Here is a 12,245-nt window from a genome sequence, read left to right as displayed (position 1 = left end):
GGAATGGGCTCCATGTACAACAAAAACTTGTGTTACTGCATGCCAGAATGCTACACCGAATATGCAATTACAATTTCTCAAAGAAACAAAATCTATTTGTATATCACCAGAGACAAAGCCACATTTTAAAAACACAGCTTTCTTCATCATTTTCTCCTTAAATCATACTATTCTCTATCTAAATTAAATACATCTTTTCTCACCTTAGCAAATACTTTTTGAGTTTTGAAAACAGTCTCAGAAATACACCAAATTGTCTTCAGCAGAAGAAAAAGGATGCACTCCAGAGGCTGCAGCTATTGAAAGCACAGAAATACAGATATTCATTTAACATATCTCTCATATTAGCCAATCATAACTCTTCCCTCACTTTTTTCAAATCAAAACCCTTCCCCCCTCTGCCCTCTCTGCCTTTTTTCCATAGCAACCACCTCCTGGAAGACCTCTCATGTTTGCAAATTCACACAACAATGTTTCAATTGAACTCTGAACTCTCAGTGCACCTGCGTATCCAGTGCAATCTTTCATTAAATGTTTCTTCCTTGACCATTCAAATTACATCTTTCAAAGAACACATCCATGCACCCTAACTTTCTGTTTTCAGAAATGGAAATGCACCAATCACTGCTAATGAATCATTAGCATTGGAAATCCTCAGTTTTTTTTCTTTACAAACTCCTACTGTTTCAACTGCCATTTCATTACCACACTTCATCTGACTGCAGCACAACCTTCTCCAACCATGTTTAATGTCTGGATTGTTGGACATAGTTACATCCACTGGGCTCAAAGGTATGCTGAGAACAGAAATTTACCTAACCTCAATTTACAAGATGTGGAAATTAAATGGTTGGGCCAAAGAGGATTAAAATGTCACCAATTGATACCATTGGTGAAAACCTTTATGCATTTGCCAAAACCTGACCTGTTAATTGTGCACTGTGGAGGTAATGATTTGGGCACTTTGACAGGGGTAGGTCTGGAAATGCTTTTAAAGGACACCTTTGAGCAATTAATGGCACTTTTACCTCAAACTGCCTTGGTATATTCCAATATATGCCAAAGACAGAAATGGAGGTGGTCCAACCAATTTTCTCCACAAATTGAGAAAGCGAGGAAGCATGTAAACAAATCTGTTTCAGCTTTCATGAGAGACCATGGAATGGGCTCCCTGTACAACAATAACTTGCGTTACTACATGCAAGATATCTACAGAGGAGATGGAGTGCACTTCTCAGATGAGGGCAACAGAATTTTCATTCTGAATTTAAGACTGTGCATTGGTACCTACTTATAAGTACCTAAATGTACCATAAACCCAAAAGCTCTTCTCAGAGCTACCCTTCATCTGATCACTCACAATTATTATTTTTTTCTAACTTTTTTCACTAATTTTCCACAAAATACGCTCCCTGGGGCGCTACCCAGTTCGCTAACCGAAAGCTAACCTCGCGGAATTTTTAAAAAAAATGTTTTTTTTCCGCACATATAAGCCTCCTCAGCCACCCTCAGAAAACCTAGGGGGTCAAGATAAGTCTACCATGACCCCTTCTACCCATTCTAAACATTATTTGCCCTCCATCTTGTATCTTAATGCGACCGAAACACAAAATGGTGGACTCCCGTGACGCTTAAGGTTCGCGGACCGGACCGTTTCCAGGGAAGCGGTCCTAAAAAAAGGTGGGAAAGTAATTTACAGAAAAACGACTAGAGACACTCTCACCAAATATACATTAGCTCATACTACATAACATTCCCTGCCATTTTCACAAATTTGATTGAAATTTCATTTAGCCATTTAGCCTGTAGACCTATCTAAATACCCTGAGGTAAATTACTTCACAACACACATCTAAAGTATTGGAATTGACAACCAATGAAAATTTTACTTTCATTTTCAATTTTTTTTTCCTGACATTTGATTGGTTATGTACCTGAATATATATAAAAGAAGAGAAGGAAACACAGCCATTTTCACTACTACTTCCTGAACTACATTTCAAGAGCCTTTTCACCTCCCTGTAAAGTAAATTGATAATTTGTAAGTGGCACTTTAAATTAATTTGTAAAAACGTTTTTTGATAATTATTTACTGTCCCCCTGCTATAGGTGTAGATACAGATAGGCTCCTCTGTTATATTTATTGATTGACTTACACTTCTCTGTTATAATTATGAATTTACTTACTTTAACTTCACTGTTAAAAAAACAGAACTACCTGTCTGAACTTAAACCCAACAGTGCCCTAACTCTTCTAATATAATTATTTTTTTATGCAATTTACAGCAAAAAAATGGAAGGGGAGCACGAAAAAAATCAATGTTTCCTTCGACATTACAACAGAAGAGATTTTAACTGAAGGAATTTTGGATGAAGATTTTATGGATGAGTCTTTTGATGAACAATTTATTGAAAGCTTACAAGACATAGAAACATGCATGTTTGAGGAGTAGATTTAGGGTGCAGGGATAGGTATGGGTTTTGGGGTACAGGGGTATTTTTAGGGTTCAGGGCTAGGTTTGTCTTTTGGGGTATAGGGGTATTTTTAGGCTCGATACCAGAGCTCCTAATGGCCTTAATCTTACAGAAGACCTATATGTCTTCTTGTAAATTAAAGAAATAAAATTCAGTGGCATCCCCCTTTTTTATATATAATAAATATACACATATTAAATTGTATACTATTATTTAGCTGTGATGCATAGTGAGATCTGAGTTAACCATGTTTACATTCTATGAATGTCTATTTCTCTACCCTGTAAGGTTCTACCCTTTTTATTCTGAATGAATTTAGAGTTACTAAGTTACATGGCATTTCATTGGTTGTTTTCTTGACGTATATTTTGCTGACACTTTCAATTACTGTTTTTATGCTCACATTGTTTATTATGATTTAGTACACTTTAATATATCTTATCAAATAATTTGTTTTTTTGTTTAAATTTTAGGCCTTCTTTTTGCTACAGGAATTTCTATTTGTCAACCAATGGTTACCGTGTCTTATGAAAAACGTCTCTTTTGGATTACTTCAACATACAAAAAAAAGTCCTAGGACATTTATCACTGATGAACAACTGTTACCCAATAATGACGTGATTTGGATTGATGTTTTTGGAAACAGTATGTACTTGGTATTGATTAGGACACTTGTCGTTCATTCTCGGAATTCTGATTTATTAAAAATTTGGGTCTAACCTAGGTTATAGGTGAATACATACACTGTACATATCCATAAATTCAAAGAAAATGATTTCTTATATTGTATTTGATTTTTCCAGAATCCTGGGTATTGTGGACTCAAAATTATAAATTTGTGATTATGACACGTGTCGATAATTTTTGTAAATTTTTCTATCATTATGAATCAAAAACCTATATATATATATAGAAACAAAGTCCTGCAATGCGTCTCCTCACATCACCACGGAACAGATCTCCAGAACACCAAGGTTAGATTTTAAAAAAGGGGCTTTATTCTTCCCTCGCCATCGGCATGACGCGTTTCGGCCGTCACAAAACGGCCTTGATCACATGGCCTCAAATTACCAATGGGGGTGTTTATATACTGTGTCAGAATAGAGGTAGAAACAATAACATCAAATAAAAGGACATGGAGGAAATACTTTGTTTACACACATGTACAAAATACAAACTCAAAAGGACATTCAATATGCAGGTACGCCTATGAGCTCATTGTAAACAATATAGACTCCTATGTTTTTTTAACAATATTTTGAATCAACATAGTAAATCCGGAAAGATATGTATATTCCAAAAATAAAGTGCTAGTGCAAGATCGAGCTCAATAATGAATCAAAATGAGTTCAAAGTATGTACAACAATTACCTGATGAGTTAATTCATATTCAATCATCACTCTATTCAAGTCACAACATATGTGCAAATATTAATGACATGTCCATGAAAATGAAACAAACCCCCATCGATGTTATCAAAAAAACAGTGCTCAAGTGCAAAAAAGTGCATAAAGTACTCGCAGTTTGTACATGTATGCAATGATTTAGAACAAATCATAACAGAAAATGTCATGTAACACAATGTACCTGCGATAGTGCTATTAACCCACCACAGTTAAAAACAATGAGGCATTGCTGCTGATGCTAAGTGTTCACTATAGCCATAGTGACTAAATGTGAATTAATAATTTCAAGACCATTGCCTTATATATATATATATATATATATATATATATATATATATATATATATATATATATATATATATATATATATATATATATATATATATATCTTTTTATCCCTTGGAAGCAGCATATATAAACTGTGCTGTGCAGTTCGTTGCACCTTCATTTGCATCTGAGCATAGGAATGCAGTATTTGACATGGGAAGTAGGAAAATAGTTTTTTTCAGAAATAGATCTGGAGGTGTCCACTACTTACTTAAATATCATTGATTGTTCGCTGAATTATCCACCGTTGACCGCAAGGTTGAATTCGTTTTCTTTCTTTGTCACTACTTAGTCACCACAGACTAAATGAATGTGTGCTGCTTGACTGTTTATCTGTGACAAGCACACCAGCCAATGTATGTTTATTTACATTAACGGCACACGAAATATAAAAATATAAATCTTTCCATTTATTTATTTCTTACAAAAAATACATTCCTATTAAGTTATTGCTTCTTTTTCTAATCAGAAAAGTAGTGTATATCCCCAGATTCAGGGAGGTCTTATAGAGGATGTTCACTCGCCATGCTCGTGTTGTCCAAGAAATTTCCCTTAACCATGGTTGTGTCTTCTGAAGCTTATCATTTCTGGGTATGAATTGTTAATTTATTTGAACCGTGATCAGTCTCACCACAGAGAGACTGGTTCTTCTGACAGTAATAAATTGCCCCAGCTGCACTGAAGAAACATCACAAAGATATACTGGGTATAGGGCATTCCCAGTCTGCTCAGTTCTATCAGCTGTTACTTCTTCCAATGGCAGTGGGTCACTTGGTCTTGATCCTGGTAGATCAAAACCTGTTGACCTATTGGTCAACCAATGTGTCCTGTTCCACCTTCTCGAGTATTTTTCAAAGGAGAGGGAGGAGAATAGATCAATTGATCAACGGACACAGATTACCACTCTGGATGGTGGAAGGTCCAGTATCAGCATGTGTCCGTGTCTAGTACAATTGGCGCAAAAGAGGGGTTGCTGAACTGTTCCTATAGACAGACTAGGGAGAGATCTTTTTATCCAACAGCCTTATGGTGAAGTGGGGGTGTGTGGGCGGGATGGTATGTTGTTAAGTGAAGTTATTAAAATGTAGCAAGGGGTACCGGAATTCACTTTATTCTGGGGGTCCCCTGGCTGCAATTAAAAGGTGGAACTAGCTCGCTAGGTATCAACAAGTTAGGTTGAGTGACCCTAGAGCCAAAGAGCCCCTCTTTGAGGTGAGCCCGTCGGGGATTGCACCGCCTCCCCGACGAGGAGCAAACGCCTATGATGAAGCATGACACCCTTCTGGGTGTTTGAGGCAACTACATCCAACAAAATGGATGCCCTAGGGTGTCTTTTATACACCTTGGTCACGCCAGTCAAATCCCCCTAGTCTGTCTATAGGAACAGTTCAGCAACCCCTCTTTTGCGCCACCTTCTCGAGTGTCACTGCTGTTGACATATATGTGTTTTTGTATCATCTGTGTACGTGAATTTAGTCTTGCTGTATCCATGAGCCAACCCATTTCAGATGTTGGAATGGAAGCTGTTATTGCTGTAGCTTTTCTAATAGACAATGGCGTTACACTTGCGGATGCTTCTGCTGCAGTTGTGACACAAGCTCTTTTTGCAGACCTTGATTTGTGTTCAGATGAAAGATTGCACTGTTGACCAAAGCAGCTGCTTCTTCATTGACACTGGTAAATGTTTGCGACACCTTTTGCAAATGTTGCTGCAGCATGTACAACAAAGGGAACACTTGGGTTGTGGCCCTGTCTTCCTTGATGACTTTCCATTTCAAAATCTCAAACAGCATTAGCGTTTGGATAAGGCACTCCACTAGTTCCCATTTTTCAACCTCCTTCATCTTTTCTTTGGCGCTTGCATACCCTCTCCTTTCTAGAATGAACGCATTGCTAGACATGTACTGCTCAAACAAGTGATACAGTATGAAGAAGGTAGCATTCCAATGGGCTGTCATGTCCCGAGGGCTTTTTCAGGAACTCTATTAGCAAACTGAGATCCTCAACTCGAGCTTTGAGTGAAAGACTGAAATGAGTGCAAATCCACGTTCAGTTGACCAGTGTGTTGCAGACTATTGCTTTTTTGAGGTTGGTTCTATACAAAATGCAAAGGACTCTGAGGTATCTTCAGCCAGCCATTAACACCTTCCAAGCGTCGAAAGTTCAGCGCCCAGTGCTGAACTTTCGAATAACGAATGCTGACCCGTCGGCCAACGGTCATGCGCAGCACTGGCAAGGTAGTGCTTGTGACGACCGTTGGCCGACGGCAGCACTTAAAGGGTTAACCATACAATATTGCTGCCATTGTCAGTGGCAACAAATCCAATGCTAAGACCTCTGGTTTAAACACATTTATAAGCTTTGGCATGTATTTTTCCAAAATGTTAACAGTTATATGTGATTTTGCAACTCTTGGATTTTGCTAAATTTTAAAAGCATCCTCAATAGTGAAGCCAGCAGCTAATCTTTACTTACTCCTTTGAAGGAGAGCCAGTGTGCAGTGAAGTAAATGTTTCTCATGTCTGTTGTGAGAGTGGATGGACTGTATGAGCACTCTCTTCCATTGCCTCGCCAACTGATTGGAGCACTTGATTGTGCACTGGTGGCACATCAACAGTGGAAATATAGGTCCTGCTAGGAGCCTTCAGTGTTGGACATTTTCCCATGGTGTATCTGGACGTTTTCATGGGTTTGGAGGTACACCAACTCCTTGCTGATCATAAACTTGTATGTTGATTGTTGTTGCTATTTTCTTTCTGAGGATACCCCCATAAGTGACCTACAGATAGCAGTCCAGCTGCTTCAATGTTTTGGGATGATTGTAACCCACTTTTTCATGTGTTATGCTGTGGATGATGACTGTACACTGTGAGTGACAGTCGCATGGCTGCTTTTCCTCACCACCACCTCCTTCTGTCAGTTCAAAGTCTCATCTTACAACAGCAGCTATGGTTTTGAGTGCTCTTTCCACACGACTGTGTGTGCACCGGTACCATACTGTCTAATTGGCTTACCATGAAACACTGGTTTGTTGCAAAGTAAGCATTCTGTGATGTCCTCTGCATGCAGGCTAAGTATAGACAGTCCCAAATTGGAGACGAGAGCTTTTTTTATCAAGTCAATGCCTGAAGCTTTCTTATCAAGTCAACGTCTAAGAACTTGTTGAGATGAAGCTAGGTAGTTGTGTTTACCTTTCTCTTGCTTGCTGCAGGATTTTGGGTCCTTGCAAAAATGGAAGCAGTTGGTTGTGGCCCTACTGGACTAAAATAGGTTGAATAGAAGTGATCTGGACTTCTTCTATACTAGTCTCCACACACAATGGTTCATAATATTCTTAATTTTCAAAGCTTTAGGAAACCTTCCTTTTCCATTATTGCTTTTGGCAGGTTTTCGACGGGGTCTGTTCCCTGTTAAGGTTATCAGAAGACAAAAAATGGGGGAGTGTTCTTTCTTTTCCTTGCAGGCGATTGTGAAGCAGATGTGTTGAATGGAATGGAATGGCCACAACAACATCTTGCTCAGCATGAATGGAAGAGCAGCACAAAAACTTCTTACTCATCAGCAAGCTCAACTTCCTTCTCTTCTCCTACCTCCAGAACATCATGTGTAACACACTGCTGCTCTGAGAGACATCTGCTTCAGTTTTGGTGATGGAGTAGTTGTTGATCAAGAGTTAAATGACGAGTTCTTTACGCCTGTGGTGCCACTGGGATAGATATAATCCTGTCCTCACTGGACATCTTGGCAGGAACCTCCTTCTTTGGGGCCATCATCTTCACTTCTCATATGGGTCAGCTCAGCACCACAGGCAGAGGTACATAATAGAAGGATCTTTGGACTCCAATGTCAGCTACTTCACAGACTTCTCTCCCTCTCAGTCAGTAATATGCTCTTGTGCACGTGCAGACAATAAAGAAGAAAGAGAGTGAGACTTGGCAATTCTTGTCAATGTACCCTACATACTCACCATGATGATCATTATCATAATATAGTATTATAAAAATTGATTAATATAAAAATGCCTAATATTTCTCCAGGGCCCATGGGGCCCCTGTGGGAGGCAGGGGGCAGGAACAAATCAAATAAATGAATTCATTTATAGTTGATGTTTCTTCAGGGCCAATGGGGCCCCTAGGAGATAGTAAGACATGCACAAATTGATTACACTTAAATATGAATATGTATGGTGTCCGTCCAGGACCCATGGTGCCCCTGTGGACGGCAGGGATAGTGGGCAAAAACGAAATAATACATACATTAATAAACAGTTGGAGTCTCTCTATGGGCCACACGGCTCTTATGGGAGGTGTGGGGACAGACAGAAATCTAATATATTAATTCAAAACAACTGTGTGCTACAGACTATCAACCACGTGCACAAATACATATATGTGGAAAAATATATTCACAAAAATGAATAAAAAATGACATGGGTTTCTTCCAATAATGTTGATCCTGAAAAATGGTTTTTTTAAAGTGGAACAAAATGAGTATCAGTAACATCCACTGGCTGCAACAAATGGTAGTCACCACATACATTAGTCAGCAAGGAAGGAGAACAAAGACAACATGGTTGCCTAGGACAGACATGCAAGCACACGCACACACACACACACAAACTGGCTCCATAGAATAGCCATCACCATATGGCCAATAAAGAAGCCAGTATGGAGAACAGAGACAAAATGGCCACCAGTGAGACATTATGGGTCCACAAAATTGCCATCTCCAAACGGACAGCAAAGATGGAGTCATGGAAAACAAGGACAACATAGCTACCTTGGACTACACTGGTTAAGTCCTTTCTTCCCCTTCACCAACAAAAACATGCAGGAAAGGGATTATACAAATATACACCCAAAATGTAACTGGGCCTAGTACACCACCAGTAAAGCAACAACAATAACTTTAGTAAAAAAATATTGGAATAAATTTTAACAATGCACCATACACAAACAGGGCAAGCAATATTTACCCTTTCCAAATACTTTTAAAAGTTGAAGCAAAACAATTAACCATCAAATCTGACATTAATATAAGACCATACAAACCACATAAAATAATTAAAAAAACTCTCTAGCACACAAGCATTGTGAAAGTGAAAACTTCCATATTAAAAAATCCGTCCTTGGCCTCCAGCAGACTAGCAACAAAAAGTGCAAAACACCACAGTACGAAGACAGATTCGACAAAATTCTGAAAAGCACATGTAAAATGTGTAAACGCCATTCACCCTTGCCTCTTCTATGCAAATATGTCCATTATACCTTAACCCTTTCGCTGCTGATGACGAGCTCAGCTCGTCATCACCCACGGGTGTCGTGTGCTGATGACGAGCTGAGCTCGTCATAGTGCCAGCAAAATTGCAATTTGCAGCACAGCGCAAAAATCACCGCAGCAGCGATGCGGTTAATCTCACATGGGCATGGATGCACCCTCCCTAATGTAAACTCTAGGCCTTCAGCAACAAACAAAGAAAATGAAAAGAAAAGAAAAACAAAAAAGAATTAGACCCAACTTACTTGATTTTGGAAAAAACTATTACAAGTTCCTACTTCCAAGAGAATGCTTTCCCTCCAAAATCTAAATCCAAAATGACCAAGGGCTAGACAACAAACAGAGAGCAGCCTCCAGGACAAGAAAGCGAAGGTGATACTGTCTACTTGACTATGGCACTTCCTCTGTGTAAACAAAAATAAAATATTTATGCATCTTATGCATATAAACCCACCGAACAGTCCACTCAGGTAAAAAAGTTATTGCAAAATGGCTCTTGAAGTTATTGCCCCAGTTACTTACCATTAATCTTCATTACTCAGAGTCCTGGTCTTCCAGGATGCAGTCCTGAGTACCACCCTCACACCCGGGCATGGTGGTTGACTATTTCCTGTTTTTCTTGTGTCATTTGGCATGGTGTGTTACAGGAAGGGATTAATTTGTTCCTCACTTTTGTGGTGGCTCATGGGTAATGGGGGCCATCTCGGGGAACTATTTTGAGTTTTCAGCTAGGGAATTGGATCTGCCAGAAAGGAGAAGTATCATGCGTGAGGTCTTTATCCTGGAAGACAGACGGGGAGGTAATGCATCAGTACCTGTGTAAAAGCAACATGGTTCACATTCTGGTCAATCATGTTGTTGCTGTGCATCAATCAGGATGTTCCCATGCTCCCACAATAGACTTTTTTCCATAGACAAACATCTTGTTTATGCAAGACGGCGTAATGAGATAATTTTGTGCACTATGTTATGTTATGTTATGTTACTGTTTGTTTTGTAGAGCGCTCAGCTGCTCCGAAGAGCGTCCCGGCGCTATAGATCATCACACCAATACCAGCTACTAACAAGCAGCCATAACGGCACCAAAATTAACCAGAACAACTTTACAGGGAAAAAGGATACGTTTTAAGTCCCTTTCTAAAGACAGACAGATTGGAGCATGTTCGCAACGTCAGGGGCAGCGTGTTCTAGAGACGGGGTGCGAGGTAACTAAAGGAACGACCTCCACAACGAGCACGTTTTACTGTCGGCACGATGGCATTGGCCTGGGCAGCGGACCTCAAAGGTCTAAGCATAAATTGCTTAATTCAAAATTCCCTAGACTATACTAAAATACATGAGCATAATGAAAATTATGCTTGGGTCCAGTTTTTATAGAGCAACATGAAAATCTATTAAAACGTACAAGAGTGGGATTTGTACAGTACACAACTTTTGAGGGTGCTCTCAAATGTGATGATAAAAGAAGAAGAGACAGTGAAATAAGGTAACTGCATAGGATCATACAGTTTGGTCATGCAGGGAAGCAGAGGTTGGCCCCATATTTCCGGGTTATACAATTCAGCCACTAGATGGGTGTGTCTTTCCTATTTTAAATCAAAGGTCAACAGTACTTTAATTCCTTGAGGATTAGCTACACCAGTTTCCTATGTCAAATAAACACATGCATTATAAGTTACATCAAGTCATTCGGCTCTAGCCTGACTTGAGGCTTCAGGAACTTGCGGACCTCTGTTCAGGCATGGGCAAATTGAGCAATTGCCCAGGGTACCCGCCTTAGTGCCAATATCGGCAACACTTCTCAGTACTCATACCGCAACATACATAAATAAACCACAAGACACTTAGTTAGTGGAGAAAATTGCTGCAAGTTTATTTGCCTAACCAATATGCCAAAATGGTGGGTTATCTTATGGGCGATCTAAGGGCAGGCCAGCCCCTCTGCCGCCTGCCCACCTGATGAGCCAAATTACGCTGTGACTGTTGCCAATCGGTGGATACCAATTTTGGGAGGGGCCACCCCTCCCATCAGTGGACCGCCCGTCCATGAACTTACTCACCCCCCCCAAAAGGTGTGCGGAACGTTCCAGGCAGCCCCTGGTTGCTCATGCCCACAACCGCCCGTAGGACAAACGGGGTGCCGTCGCTCTTCCAGGGGACACCGCTAAGACATCCCTGGGTATCCTTGGCTAAACACCCTTGTTGTGCTGCTGCGTATAGTACCCTTCTGTACCTTGCAGCGCCTGTAACTCCTCCTGCAACACAAAACAATGAGTTAGGTTCTTCCCCTCCCTTACCACTTTCTGGCCGTCTGACAAGTAAGCTGTAGGGCGGGAAACAGCGAGACGGACAGCAGACAAGAGGCTGCACCGTGGGCGGGAGAAGGTATTTGTACCCTCACCTTCCCCCACCATGGCCGGAAGTGATGCGGCCGGATGAGCCCCTGGTCCATAGGCAGGGGGCACTGGTATGCTGCTTAGTGTGCCTTCCTGTGGCACTAAGGAGGCCGCCCTGTTAAGAGGGTCCCGTACGTGGACCCCGGGCAGCCTGTCATAGTGCCAATATCTTCATCACTTCTCAGTTCTCATACCGCAACATACATAAATAAACGACAAGACACTTAGTTAGTGGAGAACATTGTTGCAGGTTTATTTGCATAACCAATATGCCAACATGGTGGGTTATCCTACGGGCGATCCAAGGGCAGGCCAGCCCCTCTACCGCCTGCCTGCCTGATGAGCCATATTACACCGTGATGG

This window comes from Lissotriton vulgaris, chromosome 7 (assembly GCF_964263255.1).
Source record: "Lissotriton vulgaris chromosome 7, aLisVul1.2, whole genome shotgun sequence".
Taxonomy (NCBI): Eukaryota; Metazoa; Chordata; class Amphibia; order Caudata; family Salamandridae; genus Lissotriton; species Lissotriton vulgaris.
This window is presented reverse-complemented; position numbering follows the sequence as displayed.